Source organism: Cinclus cinclus, chromosome 5 (assembly GCF_963662255.1).
Source record: "Cinclus cinclus chromosome 5, bCinCin1.1, whole genome shotgun sequence".
Classification (NCBI taxonomy): Eukaryota; Metazoa; Chordata; class Aves; order Passeriformes; family Cinclidae; genus Cinclus; species Cinclus cinclus.
The window spans coordinates 15503053-15526234 of NC_085050.1; positions in this window are offsets into that span (position 1 = coordinate 15503053).

Here is a 23182-nt window from a genome sequence, read left to right on the forward strand (position 1 = left end):
TATTTCATTTGCATTTTTAAATAATGGTTTTATCTAAACCAAGTTTTATATAACCTATGTTTTAGCCTAAATAGAATTCATAATAATTGCTTCCTGAATAGTTAGGCATATTGGATCCTTCTTTTGAATCTGGTATTTTTGAAATGTGTAAGATATATATAGTGAGCAACCAAATTATGTCGATCTTAATTCTGTTCTTTAATGGAGCTGTCTTGAATACACAGAGGAGGTGGATGCCCTGAATGAGGAAGCTTTTCCTTTAGTAGTAGTCCCACTGCTTGGACCTTTCCCAAAACTGGTACTTTAAAATTCTGCCATAGAGCTGCCCGGCTGGGCAAAGTCTGTGAAACTTGATGTATGGCATAGGGTGGTGTTTGGGTTGTGTTTGTTTGTCTGGGGGTTTTTTGCTGCACTGCCAAGGAGAATGATTGATTTTCCACGGGGTGGCTGCAGCAGAGCCAGTTTTCTTCTGTTCAGCCTGTTTTGTGGAGGTCACTGAAAGCAACTGATGTCTGATATTAACAGGGAAGTAGAAAAACATTTGAAGAAGATCCAAGGCCAAATAATCACCTTCTTTACAGCGTGAACAGGAGCCGAAGGAATCCAGAATCACTCATCTCCTGACCCTACTAATATCTCCTTTCTATGATGTGAATTAAGAAGTCAGTATATTTAGCAACTGAACTTAATAGAACAAGTTTCCTTTTGTTTCCAGGAAGGGAGCATGAGTCAGCAATCCCTCAAAAACACAGAAACTCCCTCATTCCCAGAGATTGTCCTGAAAAATCAGTACCCTAATATGATATACAAAGACAAGGAAGCAGATACTGTGGGGAAGTACATCATTTTCTCACAGAGTGCTCTGCTGATGGTCTTCCTTTCCCTTCCTTGCTTCTCTGAACACACAGAACAGTGTTCTGCCAGATAAAACGGTCCCACACAGCCTCCAGCTGTAGCCCTCTGATTCTTCAGGGCCAGAACGCCCACATCCATTCAGAGAGATTGGTCTCATGGCAGTCTTCTTTATGAAGGTTCTAATTTTTTAAAACTCTTGGGAAAATAACAAAACAAAACAATAAAAGCAAACCTAATTCATTCTTTGAAAGTAATTAACCTTCTGTAGAATAATCATGCTGCATTTCAGAAGGTCAGCAGTTAAAGGATGAGCACTTTGGCTTCAGCTCTCCAAGCAACACATACTCCCTTTGAGGCCACAGGGTATGGAGTCAAGTCTTGGGTCAGATTTAGTGATTTTCCAGCACAGTTCACTTTGGTGCAAAGTGCAGTTTTGTTGGGTTTTTAGGTACAGTACATTATAGGGTCAAGCACAAGCACATTTTTGTGTATGCCAAAGCACTTGGTAACGTTAACATTTGCTAAGACCATCTTTCAGCATTTCTCATTTGGTCTACCAAGGCATGTAAGTGAATACTCAAGTTGTAGTTGGGAATGCGTAGCTTATATGCATGCAACAAAATCTTTGAGTTTCAAACAAAAACTTAAGATGTGTCTGTGTACTGCAATGAGTGACTATTTATACATATTTTTCTGATTAGAGAGTTTTTTACAGGACAAATACACCCAGCATTACTGTACATATATTAGAGACATACTAGCTTCTATTACTTCTGCCTTTTTATTTTGGTTTCTCTTTAGCTTTTCTTCTCTTTATTTTTTAAGGGGGAAAAAACCCCCTACAAACTGTTATTTTGGTCTTCTTATACAGTGTCTTTTCTTATTCTATTTTAAACATATTGGCAACCACAACAACAATCATTCACTGAATCTGTTCCTGGCATTTTTACAACCAGCAGCCGAGTTGTTGACAGGGTACTGAGAGGTTTTTTGTTAGCTTTTTTTTTTTTTATTTGGGACACTGGGAATTCCTTAAAAAAATTAAGCTTTATCCATCCAGTTGAATTACTTGGGGATTTTTTTTCTCAACCTGGTTAAATGTTAGAATACAATTTCCAGGCAGAGCTACTTGTGTCCCAAAAGGAGGCTGTTTCCTGGTGTTAACCACCATAATGTTAAACTCTACACTTATTCATTTGAATATTAGTTAAACTGAGGTTTATATCTTCTTGTTCTTGATCAGATTATTAACCCCACCCTCACCTCGACTCAATCCCATTTATTTCAATGTCTTTATCTTCACAGAAAGGCAAAATTTATGAAGTACAAGTGATCTGAAAGCCTGTGATTTAGCAGTAAGGTCATTAGCATACCTAGCACTGACAGTTCTGCTTTCTGCATTATTTTGGATTTTTATTATTTTCTTTCTTTCAATCCATTTTAGCTCTTTAATCAGTCTTCAGCCGTGGAACATTTTCTTCTCTTAAGATTTGCTTGATAGAGTAGCTTTGGAAGAAAATTTTTTATTAGCATTTCACAGCAATTTTGTTTTATCTTTAGTTTATGGTTCAGTCTAAATTAATCCTTGGTTAAGGCACTGCATGGCTCCATGGGGCATTTGACATGCCTAACATATTAATGGTTCAAACTCACCAGTCATTTCCTTTCTCTCTCCCTTGGTTTATCTCTGTGTGTCACATTTTAAGTAGAAAAGGCTCTTTTGGGATGAAGTCTATGCCTGTGCTAAGAACAGGGTCCCAGGCATCAGAAGCATTTACAGATGTTACACTACATTTCAGGAATTTCTGTGTGGGAACCTTTTGAAATTAATAGGTTACATTTCATTACTGTTTGATGGATATTCTCGTGTTTTTCCAGCAAGCTATTTAGAACAACAATTATACATACAACATTTTTTATTCAGCAGGACTTATCAACAAAAATACGGTTCAAATGTTTTAAATTTCAAACTGCATAGTAGGCATTTAAGAAGAAAATCATTCCACAGTTTCTAATTCTGAATTACTTCAAGTTAACTATATATATAACAAATTCTGTCTCCAAAGTACCATGCAGACTTATCTCCGTGATGAAGATTATTTTAAAGGTGGAAAATACAAATTACTTAGATTCAGATTTTCATAGCACCAGCTTTCTTTCTGTTTTAAAAGGAGGGGTGAAAAAATGAGTTACATTTTCTTCCCTGTTCCAAACAAACAAATTTCTTGAAACTCCAATATGTTGCTGAATTTTCCATTTCACCATTCATAAGGAGAGAATATGTTCACTGAAACTACACTGGTCTCGGCTTAATTTCCATGCACTGGGTGAGGGGGTTATATTTTGCATTCTAGAGTAATGATGCCAGCACTTACAGCACAGGTCCATCCAGTCCTGTCAGTACTCTGGCTGTAGCCAACAGCATGAAAACACAGAGTTACTTTCTAGGAACCCTCAAGACTCTGTGTATTTGCTACTGAGAGACAAAACCACCTGAATAGATGGTAGATTTGTTTGCCAATAATTTCTCCAGTCATTATTTAAACCCATTAAGTACATATTTCTTTAGATATGCATAATATATAATAGACACAGACAACACACTGATGTGAAAATTCGAGTCAAGGCATTTCACAGATGCTGTACATCACTTTTACTTCAATTTTCATGTGCTCCATAAAATGAAGAATCAAAGCCTAAAGGTTTGCTTAGTACCACTCTGAATTCCTTAAAAGCCAGATATCAAATTGAGTTTTCCATAATCATATTCGAAAACATAAATTTATCAAATTTTAATTTCCATTTTAAAAAATTATTTGAAGATATTTTTTAACTATTCGAATATTATGGTAATCAACAGACATACTGAGAGGCTACACAGCATAACCAGACAGTTGTTATTTTGTAATAGCACTCTAAATGTCTTTCAGCATTAAAAGTTACCCCATGTTGAGCACAGAAGCACTTCTGCTCTACACAGCATTGTACTACTGATGGGCAAGATCTTCACATCTGAAGTAATATGAATGATGCCTGTAGATATTTTCATGTCATATTAAAGATTTCTTCTTGTGGAAAGTTCTAGCTACGAACATGCAATAAAAGTGTAGCAGTAAAATCTGATAAATGAATGCACAGGGTACTTCACCAATAAGTAGGTTCCATCCCTAAGGGTGAAAGCCATGTCAGAGGGCAACTTCACTATAAATGAGAGGGCAGGAGAAGGGAAAAGAATTGAAGCTGATCTTACCTTGGAGCTACACTGAGCACTGGATCAATAGCTGTCATTAGTAGAGGTCCCTTAGAGGAAGCTGGCTGCCACAATGCTGACATTTAACCTGTGTCATGTGGCACCATGTGCTCACATAGAGAGCTTCAAGTTTAGAACCAGAAGACAGAAAATGAAAGGATATTCCTAAGCTGAATAGCAACTCTTTCCTGGAATTTGAGTAGTTGTTGAATTTCAAGCAAAAGTAACCTCTTGTTACAAGAGATCAGTGAAGTTACAGCTAGTTTTAATACTACACTTTACACATTTCACCTAGTTATGTGTACTTGGACTCACCAGAACAGTGAAAGCAGTGCACGTCTGCACAAACCTCATTATCAGTTGAAGGCATGCCATGTTCATTTGATTAATCTCAATTTGCCATTGAATCTCATTTCATTCCAAACACGTTGCCATTTCAACTAATTTAACTAAAATCCCCCCCGAATAATGATCTTGCCAAGCTTGGTAAACACACTGTTTGTGTTGTTTATATTGTCTGCCTCAACTGACAGCCCTCTCTATGACAGTCTGTATTTTTAATATTGTAGCATGATCACAAAACACTGAACACAGAGACAGCATACACATGTCCACAGAATTAAAATTAGATCCAAAAAAATTTAAAGAACTTTTATCTGCATATAGATACAAAATACTTTTGTCTCCAAAGGCACTAAAGAAGTAAAACCAGACTGCTCCCTAATGCTGGATGACTTCACATATGGCAGCACTGTCTAGAATACCCTCTGAAAGAACAGATTCCTCATAGCTTCATCATTGTCTTTTATTATGATGATTGCACAATCCCCTAACTCCAAGAAAGTTACAGTCTGAATAGACAAAAGGGGAAGGATGGAATGAGCCACAAAAGAAAAGTGACATATCCAGAAATCACATTGCACAGGATCTGCCAAATGCTACTCTAATACCAGTCATCAGTATTCAGACAACACTACTACACATATAAGTAGTGTACTAACATACACTGTTTCTGATTCTTGTTTAAGGATCAACTTCTCCCATCCAAGCAACTACATTTAAGAATGTCATTCTTGAAACTGCACAAATACTGAAGATGATCGTTCTCCCTGTAACTTCATCCCTTTTGTTCCAACAGAATGCCAAACATGAAAATTTTTGACTTCCAAATTTCCTCTCAGATTTTTTTAGACAGTAGTCCTTTGCTAGATGAGGCATAACAGAAAGTGTTTGCTGTGACCAAAACAATTATATAAGTAAACTCTCACTGAAGTCTACAGAGGAAACAGAAGACAGTAATTTCAAGCAAATTACAGATCTGTGGTATCTTTGAATAGGTATGAACTAAAAAGATTTTAGATGCATCTTGCAATTTATTTCCATAGAAAAAACAGCCAAGAAATCTTTGTTTTGAGGAAATGAATATAAATTTCCTCAAAAATACCATGAAAGTTCATCATCTTGTAAAATTATCTTCATACCATGCCATGCCTGGTGAAGATAGGAGAGATAGTTGGGATCCTTTTCACTTTCTCCTTGGTTTATATTCTCCACCTGCACCCACCTTGCAAGCATTGAAAACCTCACCTTCAGCTTTCAAATCCTTTCTCCTCAGTGTCTTAGAGTCTCACAGAAAAAAAGGCCCATAAACTCTTAGTAATCCTGGTAAATCAGTTAGCAAGCTACAAACCTATTTTTTAATTCCAAGATGAGGCTGGGTTTCCTTTGATCTATTCTGGTGCACACTAAGATTTTTCCAAAAGCAACAACCACAGAGCTGACAGCAATATCTTCTTGCTTGTACAGCTGACGAAAAATTCCTTTTTAGCACTAAATCATAAAAGAAACTGATGATTCATTACTGGGGGTTTTTAATTCTCTCATCCCCACCAGAAAATTTTCATGGTCTAACTTTGTACTTCTGGTGACTGCTAAACAGTTCAGAAAAAAAGCAATGCAACATTTGAAAAATAACTGCTGCATCCAGTGAGAGAGAATTTTAAGCTCGTCCCTCCCCATTTCCCTTTTCCTGCACCCATCCTACTGAAGTTTAATGGCAGAGGTTAAATGCTTGGAAACAAATGCAGAGTTCCCTTTTGTACTCAGACTTAGTAGTACATCCACTTGAAAAGGATCTAACCACATTTTGAGGGGCTCTTAAGTGAAAATGCTCTGACAAATCTTTCTTTCACAAAATCTTTCCTGTTTCTCAGGCTACATCCTCCATGTACTCAACAAATCTCAGGTGGCAAGAGCCTGAGGACCCTAAATAAAATCAGCCAAGAGCTGTCCTAGAAGCAAAATCAGGAATTGGATTGGTGAACAGTTTGTCACCTAAGGAAGTAATGCCACTCTGGGAAGAATCCATGCAATACAGAAAAAAAAAATTATAAATATTTCCCTAGAACAGAAGTCTTTTCCTAAATGGCTTTAAAGTTTTGCCCCTGAAATCTTTCAGTATGTTTGGGCCAACATCTCTGAAGCAATAAAGAGAAAGCAACAACAATAATTCCCATGACTCAAGGAGTTTAAGTTAAAATTCATACAGTGACATTAATTTGAAATCTGCTGGAGCTGAAAAAACTAGAAGAGTAAACCCAGAAACTTGGAGGGAAGTCCACTCGAGAGTAGCTATAAGTTATGTGAATTCAAGTTTTGGGAATGTGAGAAATAAACACTTTTCATTTTTAAAATATACCTGAAAAATATAATGAAGACTAATTTTCTATTTCATCATCTTGGCTGTAAATCTGATTGTAGGCTACAAGCTAAGAATATCTTTATCAAGCCATTTGGAGGTAAGAATCAGTACCATCTTTCTTTTATCCTCTTCCCCCATCCCTTCTTTTTCTTTTAAATCCTTCCTTTTGGATGCACAGAAGAAATTTTCATTGTGTGGAAAAAAAAAAACAGAAAAGCCTTAAAATATAAAAACTAATTTTACTAGGAAGCTAATGAATGCACCATAACCCAGATTTTCTATGGCTATTGCATTAGGGGGAAAGAGTTATGAAACTTCATGCTTTTATAAATTTTGTTGAGCTTGCAATCCTGGCTGAAGGAGAGAGCAAATTCTCAGGTGCTAAACATCAAATTGCTTATTGGAACAGCTGCTGCACTGAGCTGAATAAGCAGGACATGCAGGGAGTGGCTTTTCCTAGGCTAATCTTTGACCAGCAGCAGTGCTAACACTTCCAAATTAAAAGGAATATCTTACAATTAGAATACTGTTATTGTCATTTCCTTTCCACTAAATGTACATACATAAGGGTTCTTTTTGCACCCCTTACTTTTGGATCCACTGTTTTTGTCTCACACCGGCTAAGCTCTGAAATAGGAATTTGATGTTTCCTATTCCTTAAGCTGTAAAACTCGGGTTGTTTTTTGCTGTTGCTGGGTTTGTTTTGTGTTAGTTTCTGTTTTAGAGAAGCATGGTGGTGTTTTTGAACAAATATTGCTTGAACTGGGGGACTGGAAAAGCAGATCTTTTTCCTTTTTGAGGAACAGTGAAGTGCACTGGAATGAAGATTACGTCAGGAAACTGAGTACTGGTTTTCTTTTTCCAAAGAAAAAAATTATTATAATGTTACTAGCTCACTAAACCCTTTAAAGTGTAGATTAGTTTTCTTCACATTACAAAGAAAATGTTCCCTAATTTTATGGCAGATGGGGAGAAAATCTTAAATATCAGGGAATGATACAATTAGAATGTAGATTATTGAATATTCTGATTTTTTAACTTCCTGATATGAGTTTGGGTGCAGTTAAAATTGAGAAAATATTAGTTGCTCTGTGATGGAAAGAAGATTAATAACATAGATTAAGATTAACAAGATTAAAATTAATATTATTAATACAATTAACAACCTATTTTGGCACAAGGTAGGAAGAAGGGGAATTCTGACACACCTCTCACTGCAGACCCTGTACATTGACAAGCTCTGCAAGCAGATCTGAAGTAAAAGGCATGATCCTGAAAAGCAGGCTCCATCAGACTTGCATTAATACCTCTACCCAACCCCCTTCTTACTTTCAGGCCTTATTTCCTTAACCTTTCATTTCACTCTTAGTGTTTCTGCATCTTTTTTTTCCCCTCTGGTGAAGCAGGGGTTCTACTCCTGCTGCGGAATAAAAGGTGCCACTCCTGAGATCTCCTGCTCACTTTGAACAATGAATTACCAAGAAAGTCAGCTTCTGTTTCCAGCAGGTTCCAATTCATGTTAGGAGCCTGCAGGAAATGGGCACATTGCAGTATCTGATTAAAGTCTTTCATATCTTAGATTAATGCAGGGTCAGATGGTGAAAATTCTTTCTGTAATAGAGAGCAAGCTGAAACAAAGCTAAAAGGCCTATTCACTTAAAACTCAAGCACAAGGGGAAAAAAATAAAGGAAAGTAATCCTAACAATTATATATGGATGCTTTTAAAACCCTCCTAACATGTACTCTTTCCCCCAGTTGATAAAGAGTGTCCACAAACCTTTACATTTCAATAATTACTGGCAGATAATTATCTGGAGAGCAAAAAACAACTTCCATACATTTCCATCACAATTAAAAATAAACAAGCATAAAACCACTAGAAGCTTGTTTTATCAAAGTCTAGTGATGCATTCTAGGGCACATCCAGGATGCAGCCAGGCCTTCCCTATTCACAAGCAGAGACAGAACTTTCACATTTTCTCAATTACTACTTGCCACTAATTTTCATCACAATCCTCTAGTTAAACAAAAATTCTGCCAATCACTAGCTTGATCCATAATTCTGATACTTCTTATGGTCTCAGTATATCAGCAGTCACCTTCTGCCTTCTCAGGGTTTCAGATTTCTTGCCCTTTTAACAACCCATTCTGAGGTTTAATCTCCCAGGTGCTTCCTGTTTGCAGATTTTGCAGCAATAAACAACATCAGTAAGTATGCAGGTTTGCAGTGTACTGCTAGTTGTGAATCTGGAAGTAGAGAAGATGTCTGAGAAAAGCAGGATGACATTTTTGTACATTGTTTTGAAAATTGAGTAAAAAAATACAATTATATTTTATGTAAGTAGAAAGCACCTTTACAGACACTTCATTTACAGAGATTTGTAAATGCTCCCAGGCTAATGTTTTCTCAAAAAACATTCAGTTATTCTGTTGACCAGAGAAAAAGTTGCTGTTGGGCTGTTTAACTTCTAAATGAGCTATAGAAATAACATAGGAGAGTCTGATTAAATGTTTAATGGGTAGGCAGTTTTTAAAATGCCTAACATACAAGTGCCTGTAAAATAAGTCTCTTGTCAAAGTAAGTTACTTACTTTCCTGCATAATTAATTTATTAAAAAGATATTTCTAGATCAGATGTTGGGTCTATTTTGCAGCCAAAAGATACTTGGCGCATTATAGTTTAAGAAATGCTAACTGAAATGGTGGGAAAATTTCAAATTGTTTTTTGGAAGTTAAGCTATTTTTTTTTCCTCAGAGTATTTTTAAAGTTCAACCTAAGTGTCTCTAAATTACTATATTTTCCTCTATTTGAATTCCATGGTCTTTGCTATGTTTTTTTAATAAATAATCTTACAAGTCTTGGAAGCTCTGAGTTCCCTCAAAGCATACTGCTGTGTTTCATTTTACTGGCATGGCAATTATAGGCAATTTCCCAATCTTGGTGTGGACAAACAGGTGGTGACCTCAGACTCTTAAGTAAGCCTCTTATTCTTACTTGTCATCTTCCTGATTACTTATTCTTCAAAATCAGTCCATCTTAGCCTTTAATGTTTTTCTATATGTAGGTAAAACTTAAGTACATAATGTTAAAATTTGTATGTAGTAAAATGGACTCATGTTGTAATTTCCTACATAATCTATCTCCTCTCTATTGAAGAACACCATCAAACAGTGACTGTTCCTACAGACAGAAGAACCTAAAGCATACCCTTTTCCTAGATGTCTTTGTATGAAAAAGAAATTTTTTTTGTCCTTTCTGTTCCCAAGATACTGGAAAGAAATAAATGCAGAAATGAGAAAAGAAAACAGGGCTGTCTTTCTGAATCTTTCTGCAAGATTGTGTGGCAATGATGTTCTTATTACTCAGCATATTCCTCATGGAAAAGGGGACTGAATTTCAAAACTGATTAAAGTCTCTGTTATGAAAAGGCCATAGACCTCAGCTGAGAATCCAGCCAGGTTTTCAAAAATTGTCCCTACAGCAGCTTACTGCATAAACAGCAGAAGCAGACACTACAGTTATTGACAATAAAAAACGACTCAAAAAAATAAAGATTGACATAGCAATCAGAGGGGTTTTGTGGTACCCCACCAGTAGTTATTGGCATAGCATGAGAAACACAGCACTTCTCTTTTGCTCCTTAAAGGTGTGCGTGTGAGGTGGGGTGAGGGGTGAGGTGATGAAGAAGACTGTCACCATCAAGAATTTGACACAAGGTATTAATCTTTTTTGTAGTTTTTATGAGCATGATTTCACATTGGAATAAAGAGATGAATTGCTGTAGTTCAAACATACGTAAGTCAGCACAGAGGCTAAAACTGAAGATGACTTAGCTAAGCTACAAGGCTGCTGATATGAGCTTGCCTAGATAGGAAATCTACTGCAAAGTGGGCCAGAACACAAATTTATAGTATATTACTCCTTCAAACAACTTTCCTGAGATGGTGAGAAGTAGCTTTCTCCAAATAAAGCAGACTTTATGCCCTACCAAAGTCTGAAAGACTACCTTGCACTCATTCTTCTCAGTAAGTGTCTGGATAATTTGGCAGTAGAAACCAGCAATTGTACTGTGGAGCCACACTCTAGTTAACCTCATAGGTGTACTCTGTGTAAGACATCCTCTGCTTAAACAGAAGATAGAGAAATTAGTTTAAACTCTAGAGTATCCAACTATATCATACAAAAAGGATAAAGTTTAGATTTGTTCAAGTACTATCAATTCACTTAAGCTACTCCATTGTTACATGACATTTCATTTTTTGTTATCAAAGCCCAGGGTGCTTAAAAGGTCTACAAGAACTCTTCTCTCAATTTGTTTGCTGCTGTAGCTCAGCAATATTTAGCATCGATGTGTGCTGGCCCTTTGGCACTTTTCTTCATCTTTAACATAATTTATCAAAGGAGATAGCAAAATACAAGTTGATCTGTCTCTCTGGTTTAATTTAACAAGGCAGGTCATAAAGGCTTTGTTCCTTGACCAGCCATGCCAAAGTGCTGCTTTCACATATTAATGTGACATGACTTGTACAGTCATAATTACTATGACAAGATAAAGGGAATTAGTTAAAACTTAATTAAAACCACATGTCTTACAACTGTGACCCTGCACATATTTTGTAACTTTACTTCTTTGTTTCTGGTTTATCAAAAGGGGACGAGGTCCACATGAATTTCTCTGGTATTACAAGTGCATCAATTATGAAAGAAAATTAAACACTGATCATAAATAACCAGATAAGAAACAAACCTGAAACAAGACAAGTCCTCTGATTCATGGTTAGTAATTAATTTCTTTGCTTATACCTATGTGTTAAAGCAGCAGTAAAGGACAAACAGCAATGCCTCTTCCATGGGTATGAGAAATATTGATCAGTGCAGAGGTAGGGCACAGAGATGGAAATCTGCAGTGACTCTATGTTGCATTATTGGTAGCCTTTTCAAAACAGGCATTACTGAGCAGCACCGTGAAGAATAAAAATAAGGCTTGTCTTTTCACATTACAAATAAGGGTGATCAAAAGAAAACAACAGCTTTCTCTGGTTTAGCATCACACAGTACATCTCTGTAGAAAGCATAGAGAGAAAGCAGATAAACTGGACTGGACTAGTCTAGAAGTTTAACCCTGTGCAATCTACTAGAAGTGAGCATAATCAGTCTAGTAATATATGCTTTGCTTTAGCAGCTACACTATTTTCCTACCAAAAAAACCCCAAATCATAGGATGTCCTGTTGTAATTTGTTGTCACCTCTTTTCTGTTAGGCACTTCCCCAAGGGCAAGACCATATTATTGTGGTACAACCCATTGGCAGCATCGGAGCAAAACATAGTCCTTTCCAGGTTTTGGCTGCAGAAGAATCTATCTCTTCTTCTACTATTGTAAGGAGTCATATGCTGCTTTTAGTGCAGACATTCTCAATATGATCTGAGCTCCATGGTGACAAGTTCCCATCACTTGGATTTGACTGTTTCAATCAGTTTTATGGGCTTCTCATTTTCAACAGCTCAAAAAACTCTGTATGAGTCAATGTGTTTCCCAACTGTTGCTCACGAAGAAAATAATGGCAGCAACTGCAGGGAAAGAGAAGAACACAGGAGCGGGAAAACTTATTGTCCCGATGGGACAGTTGGCTACTTCTTGATGGAGGTAAAGAGCTGGCTCATCTCTGACACTGGTACTACTGGTACCAAATGAGCTCTGGCTCATAGGCTTTGCAGCTGTCACTAATCCTGCTTCTGATGAGCAATGAAACAGTTAACAGCACATGAATTTACAGTATAACTAAGTATCAGCATTAATAGTGCTGAAATGAATGAGGCTGTCACTTCTGTCAGAGCTATTGTTTCAGTGCCCTCTCCAAGGCTCTCAGCTAGGGGCTGACTTGTGTGAAAAACATTCCAGCACAGGGGACAGGGTGTGTGCACCAAAGAAGCATCTTGATGGTGTTGCACCTGCACAATGAGAACTTCATTGCTATACCCTGAAGCTAGAAGGGTGTGTATCAAGGAACAGAGCAAAACCATCTAAAGATCTAGGAACTTAAGGATATTAATACGCAAACACTTTTCTGGTTTTCTTTGTAAAGGAATGCTGTAAAAGCAGACAGTTCACCAGACTCTGGGACTTCCAACTGAATTTGACCCAAGGTCTGACTACTTCATAGCTCTTTTATGCTGGATCAGAACCAGCTAATTCAGGTGACACTGGTAACTGAGCTAAAGTGACACAGAATGTGACATGACCCACCTGCTGATTTAGTCAGCATCTCAAGGTGAGCCTTGGTGTGGGCTGCCATGGTCATGCCTTTCTGCAGAAGGCTAAAGCAGGCCTGTAAGCCTTTGCAGGTGGACACATAACACCACAATAGCAGTCCAGTTATTCTATTCATGTTACACGAAGCAGAAAAGCTTCACAAGAATCAGAAAATGATACAACAAGGTTTTGCTTCTGCCCAGTATTTTGACATTTTCTCTCAGACTTTTTGGTGTATAAGAGCATTTAATGAACACCTTTAGAAGGGGAATCCATTTTTTTCTGGCTGCTAGATGAAGGGGAATTATGCGAAACACAGTTATGAGGTTTTGAAGCAGAAATAGCAGCTTGAAACTGCTAAAAGTAAGAATAATGAAAGTGAGAAATAGTCCAATCAATAAAGTATAATCCCTGTTCTCCTATCCTGGATGAGCCACACTGCAGCTAATTCAATCAGAGCATATCTACACATCAATTAGACCATAGCTATATTAGTATCACATTACTATTATATAAACAGATTATATGTGCCTGCATACTATGAAGTATAACACACTCTATATCAGCGTAAAGCTTCTAAAGCAGATGTTGCTGTACTTTCAGACTGAATCTTGCACAACCTCATTCTTGTAAGAGTTAAAATCTAGCACTAATGAAAATCCATTTTTTTAGATGTAACAGACTCAGGCAAAGGAAACTGCTGCAACGATTTAAGACATTACTGACTGCAGTTCTTTTCCTCACCCCCCTGGCAGAGGGAACAGCCCCCACAGCAGAGACAACAAAAGCAAATGAAAGTTCACAGATTAGCACAAGCCCATCTTCATTAGCAATTTAAAAAAATATAGAAGAATGTGAACTGGAGCACCCATAACAAAGATCTGTGTTCCTTTATGCTCCCTCTTCTCACTTATAGCAATGAGGTAATGTGAAAAATTAAATCCAGTAGCATCTTGTCTCATTTCAAAGAAATCCAGACTTGTAAGTTGGAGTAGGATCAGCCAGCAGAGCATCATTTACCTGGCTAACAGAGCTGTGCCAGTGAAAATCCACCACATAAACACACACTCAACCAATTGTGAACACTTCTTAATTACAAGTCAATTAACAGTAAAACTGATATGTTGCAAGTTGCACAAAAACTGAGTGAAAAAAATGAGGCATGATCTGTCTAACTTTCAAGGTAGATGTCCCTTAGTGACTAACAAAATCATCAATATCTTGAGGCAAATGGAAATGTCAATAAGCTGAAATGCACACTTTTATGCAACCCTGTGATAACCACTCATATCTGCACATTTATAAAATAGTGAAATTCTTTTGGCAGCAAATCATCTGCAAATGTGGAACATGTGAAAATATCTTTTTTGCCCCAGCAGTAACACATGAAATGCAGCACAAAAGAGACTGTTCCAGACCGCAATATTATTTGAAAGGCAAAAATATCAAGAACAGAAAGGAACATTTAGGGCTGTAGCAAGGCATGGCTACTCTGAAGACCGGTATAAATAAAATTAGGAATTAAATTTGATATTTTTAATTTACAAAACACTCTAATTTTGAGCCACCTTGTATGGTGTCATTTACTAAGTAAAAGCCACAGTAGCAAAGTAGCCATTCATAACAACAAAATCCAAACCTGAAAATATTCAGGGAAAAAAAGTTCATCTATGCAGCCCAACCACAAAAGATACTAAATACTTTCTGAATAGAAACATGATGGTGTCAGTGGATACACAAGAGACAGAAATATGTATATAACCCATAAAAACAAGGGAAATCCTTCTGCTTTGAACTTTAAAACCTACCAAGTTTAAAGCACTCACTAAAACTCCTTACTTGCCATTTTACAACTAAAATCACTCTGATCTCTGCACTGCTGAAGGCATTCCTTCTTGCTACATCTACCCAAACACAGTTATTCTTTAACCTGTGAAAACTGCATGCCCTGTGCATTCAGCTGGAGAACAATGGCAAGACTGCCATAGGTGTTATGTAGGTTGCAGCCAGAGCAAAACCTCAAGGATAAAGCTCCCTTACACCCAAGTCTAAACAAAAGCACAGGAGGTGTCCTGCTGGGTCAGACCTATCGTCAGCTGCTGTCTTCAGCCACATCAGAGACTGTTCCTAGCACAGGAGAGCACACCAGGCTGCACCTCACTCCTCTCTCGCTCTCCAGCACATGCTATCTTTGGATTAGGGAATTCAGAGATTCATCCCTGTCTCTGTCTTTAGCCTCTGCCTTGGCCTTGTTGGAATTTTCTCCTAGCCTGTTTTCCATATGATGATTCCATCTGTCTCCTCTCCACAACCTCCCATGGCAACAGTTTAATGAGTTCACCATCCATGATGCAAAAAGTTCCTCTTCCCCCAGTTCTGTTCGTTGCTACTTTCAGTGAGTATCCCTAAATCAGCTGTTGCTGCATGTGTTGAATAACAATGCCTTCCTTGCAAACACCAGGTGTAATATGTTCTGTTTTTACCTCTCCTAGCTGGAAGGTCTCTTTAGTCTGTCCTCACAATACAACAGCTGTCATCCCCTCAATAATTTCAGTTGTCCTCTTCCGTAATTGTTCCGTCCTACAGAGAATTTAGAATTACCTACTGCACTTCAGTTGAGGGTTCTTTAAGGCTTTACATAGCAGTAAAATGATACCCTGTCTTGATCTCAAACTTTCTGATTATGTCTGACAAGTTTTTGCTTTTCTGGCTGACACTGCAATGAACCAATTGCCTCAGAGAACTGAAATCAGTAATAACTTTCAAGTTCTCTTTTCTGTGTTGCAATTACAAGATCAGCGCTATGTATATTTAAATTTGGTTTTCTGCAGTTGTGTTACTGTACATTTATCTATAATGAAGTTCATTTGACACATTTTTGGCCCTCACTCAATTTTGCAAGGTGTTTTAAGAGTTCTTCTTCACCAGTGTGCCATTTGAAATCCCTGAAGTCCACGAACTTGAAGATTTCGTTGCAAACTCCTTTCTCAAGATCATTAATGAAGGTGTTGAATAGGAATGGTACTAGCACTGGCCTCTGGGAGTCTCCACTAGGGACTCTTATCCCCTCTGAAGTGACCTTAAAACTCACCTTTCTGGTTCCTAACATTTAATCAGATTGGAATCCTCAAAAGGACGTTTCCTCATGTTTCTTCAATAATCCCAACTCTCTTACTCCAGAGCTCTAGACTGTACCAACAAAAATTAATGTAGAAATAGTCTCAACCAGGCAATAATACCTATGGTTTCTTCACCCAGATCCTTTGTGTACTGAAAGATCTCTTTGTGTACTTAAAGGTCTCTTGCTACAATGCTAAATTTTTTTCTGGTCCTTCCTTTCCCCTCTTACTTTTTGTCTTCTAAACAGTTCCACAGCTACTTATACCAACTCTCATCTGTCCAACTCAAATAGTGTTTTTCCTTATTTCACCACATCATTTGCTTTATTGACTTTCAGTGGATTAGAGGGAGTGCATTTCCTGTGTTTAAGAGGTATACTATTTTCTCAAAGAAAAAATAGCTTCCTCAAATCTTCTTCAACATGTTTTCCTTTAAACATAATGTTTATATCAACATTTTAAAGAGTATTTAGCATAAGAGAAAGCTGGGTAATAATTTCATAACCAACACAAATGTCTAAGAAATTATCTGCCAATTTGTGACTTGGTTACATTTTCTTTACATAAATGATTTACAGATGAAGTACTAAACAGAACCCATTAAAAGGTTTTTTCATCTAGCTAGCAACTTGCTGCTAGCTAATCTGGTACAGCAGGAACCATGTCAGAGGGGAATGATCAAAGTATTGAACTACAAAATAAAGTAAAAATGATTGGGTGACAACATTTTGATGTCTTATTGAGGAGAGAGTAAGGCTTGAAAACAACTTTTAGTATTTGCTTGTACATTCAAAACTCAGTTCCTGTATAGCACACACCAATTAAGGAAGTATTTGTCAATACTATTTAAACTGTTGCTGTTTTTCTGGTACTTATTAGCACCTACTTGTCTCCAATGACAAGTGAATATTTTTGATAAACAAAGTCTTTTTAAAATTTTCAGTACTTCAGTTCTGGCTACCCTCCTTCATGATAAACAGAGGCCAGCCAGTTAAGACAGGGAAAGCTCTGCCCTGATCCAGCCTACTCAGCTGTGAACGGGTATCTCATAATTTGGCCTGGAATTAGGAGTTGCTGTCTGATGTCTGATGGCTGATGATATTAACAAGTCTCACATGATGTTGAAAACCTCTCTTGTGCTGCTAAATACGGAAGGTCACATAGCTTGACCAATTTATAGCAGGGGTATTTCAAGAAGCACAATCTGTTAGGCCTTACTGTAAATATTTCTATAAAACTGAGGAAGGTCAAACTCTTACTAACATGAGAAAAAACAAACAAACAAACAAAACACCCAAACCTTTTTCTCCCTTAAATGATCAAAGGGTGGATCCAAAGGGCTCCTCTAAGTTAGAAATGAGAAACAGGGAAAGAAAAGAGGTAAATGGAAGAAGTATGAGAGATTTAAGGACCTCCCTTACTCAACTTTTGCTATCTGAAAATAGAGTGGCACAAAGTTATCTGACAACTAATTCTCACTAATAAGGCACTTTGTATAGTCTATCCACTCCTTTCTAGTGCCTTTGCTGTTTTGTCAGTAATTTCACTCTGTAGGCTGCTATACAGAGACAGGTTTACACCTTTACTTTTCTTACAACAAAATCAAATATTGATAGGAAGGCAGATTTTACTTCATTGTAGTAATCATATGATAAGGCTAACACAAAGAGGTAACAATAAGCATTAACCACTTTCCTTGTGCCTCACACAGATTTTGTCTTCTGATTTCCATGTCAACATGACAAGAATCAGATCAGGCCTAACTGATAATGATGATGAGATAAAGCAAGACTGTTATAAGATGTAAAATTAATGTTGAGACTGCTTTATTTCCTCTCTCTGCTTTTCCGGAGTTGCAAGGAGGGAAAATCTAATTCCTAAGAGACTTTTTGTTATCAGATACAACAATGAAAAAAAATAAGATTTTGGATCTTGATTAGTGCTTTTGGAAAGTATCAGCTGGGGGTTTGTTACACAGATTGAGCTGGAGGTTGAGGCAAGGATGAGAGTTAGAGAACAACCTGGAACTAAAGTTCCAGGGAGTTTTTTTTTTTTTACTTAGAACAATCATTTCAGGTTAAATGATATATACAGGGGTTTTTATCTATGACAATTAAAGGAGCATTTTTAATACATGGTAAGAACATGGAACTAAGACCTGCTTATGCCCTGAAGTCCAGAGTTGAGACAAATTACTTTGGGTTGATTTTCCCGGAAGAAATAGACCTGGGTATTGCCTGTCTTTCTACAGTCTAATACTAAGCAGAGAAGATTCTGATCTTCAATGTCTTAGTTCCCTGCAACAGGAACTATTAAGAATCACTAACCTTTTCTCAAAGATGAAATGCAAAAAAAAAAAAAAAAAAAAGTCCAAGAACTGAAATTTTAAAGTATTAACTCACACTTTCATATTAACTATATCTTATACCTCTGCCCTTTACTTGTAAAGACACTTTTAAAGGGAAAGAGTCCTGGTAATCTTTCAGGTGATATTAAAGATGGTAAGAACTGTCCTTTTAGCAACAGTTTATACAGATGGGAATTGCTGTTAAAGTTCAGTGTTGCTTCCCTGAAAACAAAGTCAGACAAACACACACCTAAATTTGAGGCAAAAGTACAAGAGTCAGAAAATGCAGGGCTTTTGACAACCTCCCTGGTGACAAAGGCAGACACTCCATAAGGGACTACTACTGCTACCATGGGACTTGAGTGACCTACACCAACATCAGCCTGCTTAAGACATTGCTTTTAGTTGCTTTCCAAGTTATGAGTACATGGCAGTGTCACAAAAGAGACCTTTTTAGCCACAAAGGTCAAAACTCAAGGCAGAGAAGAAAGGCCAGGTTAAACCAGACAGTAATAATAGAAGAACTAAATACCATAGCCAAGGTGCTTCCTCTGGTTCAGACATTTTTATAACCTCAAGAAATGGTCTTTGGAGTAAGGCATCTTAGTAGTAAGTATTCTCAGTAGCCAGTGCAGTTATGGTGGCTGAGCCTTCTCAGTTCAGTCTGGCCACTGTAGTAAAACCAATACTAGTTGGGATGTTGCACTGAGCTTTTCATCTGCATCCTGTTCTGTGAACAGGACAGGCAGAAAGGTACCACCAAGAGCTAACCCTTCTTTTTACCAGAAATGCACATAATACAACTGGTAGGTCGGTCAATTCTGTTTTGGAAACAAATCATACTATATTGTTATATGAGACAATATATGTAACTTGAGGATTCCTAAGTAAGCAGATGAAAAAAATCTGTATTTACAGACCTTACATAAGAGCTTATACTCACTCTGGCGAATCATATTCAAAAATATTTGCACTGGCAGGTTTTATTATGGATCAAATATTGCCTGCCATTCTACAATCATCATAAAATCAGTGTAAAAGTAAGAAAGCTGGCACAAACCTAATACCATGTTCTGATTAAATAGACAAAAATGCAATTGTGTGCTTGTGACTGATCCAGATCTAATTTGTCTTGCTGAATGTTTCTCCACAACAAAGATATGATATTAATGATGATGCAACCATAGCCACAGCCTCTTTTTCATGCTTTGGCTTTTGCAAGCAATTTGATATAAAAATTGAATTGGATTTTTGTTACCTCTGACAAGAAGTCTAGGTCTCTGCTGAGCAATGACAGATTCAAATTCTCTCTGTCTGATTTAACATGAGGATTCCTATCAAAATCTCCAAGCAGACTGTACTACAACATTCTTCCACTTGTCACAGATTGCATTGTCTCTGCAAAGCCCCATTTTGTGCTATGTTTGCAAAAGGCCACTCACATTCCTGGTCATGACCTACTTCATTAGTTTTCCTTCTCTTAAAGACTGTGCTTTCTTTTAGTCCTTGCAGTTTCTCTACCTGGCAACTGAGTTAAAGACACTCTCTTCTTGTTCCTGTTGTCTGCCTTAGGCATTGCAAAACCAAGCATGGCATTCTTAGGCCCAAGATTCAAGTTACAATGGGAACATCTGCCAAGTAAATTACCTGGAAAAGATAGAATCCACTGATCTTTCATCATTCTATAGGGTACCAAAACAACTAAAGCTCTGCCTCCAAGGATGGAGGCATTTTATTAAAGGCAGGTGCCTTGATGAAAGAATTGCAACTCCCTCTAGCAGAGCCACAGGATAAGGGTAGGTAATGTCAGTGCTGCACCTCTCTCAGGTTGTATGGCAGGATAAATAGACTGATGAGAACTCAGGCATTCCAGCAGAGCACTGTCAGCAGGAGATAACACCAGTATATGCCAGGAGTCAGCAGCTTGGACAGCAACTTTGCAGAAAAGGAGCTGGGGCTCCTGATGGACACCAAGTTGAACAGGAGGCAGCACTGTGCCCTTGCAGCAAAGACCTGTTCCATTTCCTTCACTGAGTTAGTTGGAATGTTACCAGAAGGGAGGCGACCCTTCCACACCCAAGTGCTGTGTCCGTTCCTGTGCTCCTCAGTAGAAGAAAGACATGGAGCTACTGGAGAGAATCAGGTGAAGTAACACAAAGACGAAGCACTGGAGCATTTCTCATATGAAGAAAGGCTAAGACAGCTGGAACTGTTTAGTCTATGGAAGAGAACACTCAGAGGGGATTTCATCAATGTCTACAAATATCTAAAATGAGACTATAAAGAAGAAAGAGCCATTGGTGAACAGTGACAGGACAAAAGGCAATGGGCAAAATCACAGAAGGTTACCTCTGAGTAACAGGAAACACTTTTTTTACTGTGAGGGTGACTGAGCACTGGAACAGGTTGCCCAGATAGGTTGTAGAGTCTCCATTCTTGCAGATATTTGAAAGTCATCTGGACATAACCCTGGCAACCTGTTCTAGTTAACTATGCTTTTGCAGGGGGGTTGTACACGATGTTTTTTTGATTCTGCATACCTGCAAGTCATGCTTTCCCACCTTAAAACTGTCCACCCCCTGTTTTGCAGTGACCTTTTCGAACAGCCCATGGTGCAAAGGATATTGCAGCAGTTTTGTAATGCTGTAACCTTTCCTCCCAGCAGACTTCCTAGTGCCATGCATTTGTGTCAGGATTTATGCCAAAGGAAACTGGCAGAACACCAAGCAGAACCTCACATGGTGTTTTAAGGAGTCTCAGAGGTAGCATGTGAAAAACAAACTCTCTCAACTGCTGCTTCTTGTGGTAGCACAGCATTTCTAACCCTTGACAGGCCCAAATTTTAACTTCATAGAGGTAAGGAATTAGAATGCCAGGTTCCTCCCCATCTGAAAAGGACTTATATAGGCATCGTTGATGAAACTGAAATATACTCATTTTCTCGCCTTCATCCTGGCCTCTTCTTTGAATTGGTGCTCTTATTTTACATTCCAGACCCTCATTTCTAAGCCCATCACCACACTCGCCCATTTCACCCCATGGATGCTCCTGTTTCCATTCTGAGAAATACAGATTTGGCATCAACTGTTCCTTCTGAAAAATGGCAAAGGCCAAGTGATACTAAAAATACTTGGAATTTTGTAACCACTAAGATGCTCAATTATCTGCTTATTTGGTGCTTTTTTTGTTCCAGTTCCTTAACAGTTGTTATCTTAAGAAAATCTGAACTTCCATTAAATATAAAAAGGGTTTTCTTTTTTGGCAGAGAAAATTTTCAAGTTATCTGATTATATTCTATTCTCAAAATCTAAAAGATTACTATAATTATGTCACCATTGTTAATTTAATCCAACCCAACAGGTCGGGGAGACGCAGAGGGATAGGAAAGGCCAGTACTTTTCTAGCCAGAGAAGACAGGAATACTTCTTTTTCAGGCTTCTTATCACACGACTGCTCTTCTGAGCTGTACCTCAGACAAAGTGTGGCTTCTTTTTCCACATAGAAACACTGGGCTTGGAGAGTTATACAAAAGTTTATTTCCTGCAAATCGAGTTCTTCCCACATTTTTCACATTCTACTCTGAGAAACAGGAGAGGATCCAACTGGAATAAGGAAATCTTCAATTACTTACACTTCCATGACACTTTGATGTGGTAAATTTAGACTCTATTTAGTACAGGACAAAGACTTTTGATGTATCTCTGAGTATGAAATACAATCTTTTGGTGAACCACCACTGAAAAAGCAGTTTGTGTTCAAGTATTCTTTGGTGAGATTTCACCCGAATCAAAGTATCTGAAGTTTCCCCAAGCTGAATGACATAATCAGAGGGTAAAATCTTCTTAACCTCTGAAGTAGAAGAGGACAGCAGGCTAGCAATGGTGCTTACTACAGAATTAATTACTTTCCTAGTCTGTGGAGACAGAGTTGATAAAGCTTTTTAAAACTTGAAAGATGCTTAGGAAAATACAGGGGCCAAAGTTTTGGAGTAGTTTGGCAGAAGAAGCCAGTACAGAAGAGCAACGAGCTGGAGTCTTTGTTCATGAAAAGCTGCAGTCAGAACTAAGGTCCCGTAGAACCATTTAACAAGAGCAAAGGTGACCAAAACAAACAAATAGATCTCTGGTCTCGTACAGTGATTTTTTTCTTATATCCTCATTTTGGGGTCAGAGGTAAAAGGCTCTACAGCTCATTAGTAATGTCCTCTGATATATGCACTAACTTTAAGCTGAAAAGGACCTTCCTCTCTGCAAGGAGAAACCATTTAAATATTAGATATTAAACATTTTTTTGGCCTTTACAGAACTCAAAGAGGCAAGGGTGTCCATTCTTTTCTTGAACTGACAAACTTCACCTTCAATACTGCTCTGCTTGTTGAACCTACAAAGCCTGCAACACCCAGACTGTACTTTTGAAACTACAAACATTAACAAAACACAAATAGTTTTGAAAAAATGCATTTCAAGCCAAATATTACTGCAAAGGCTAAATTCCTTTTTAAGTAGAACATCCAACAATAGAAAGCCATTAAAAAAATAATTCCAGTGATCCTTTCAATGACTCTTCTATAGAATGCTGTTACTGGTTTTCATCCCCTGTGGCCATAATTAAAGCAAGGTATTTAGCTCAAAAATTTATGAATCACAACTACCACCTC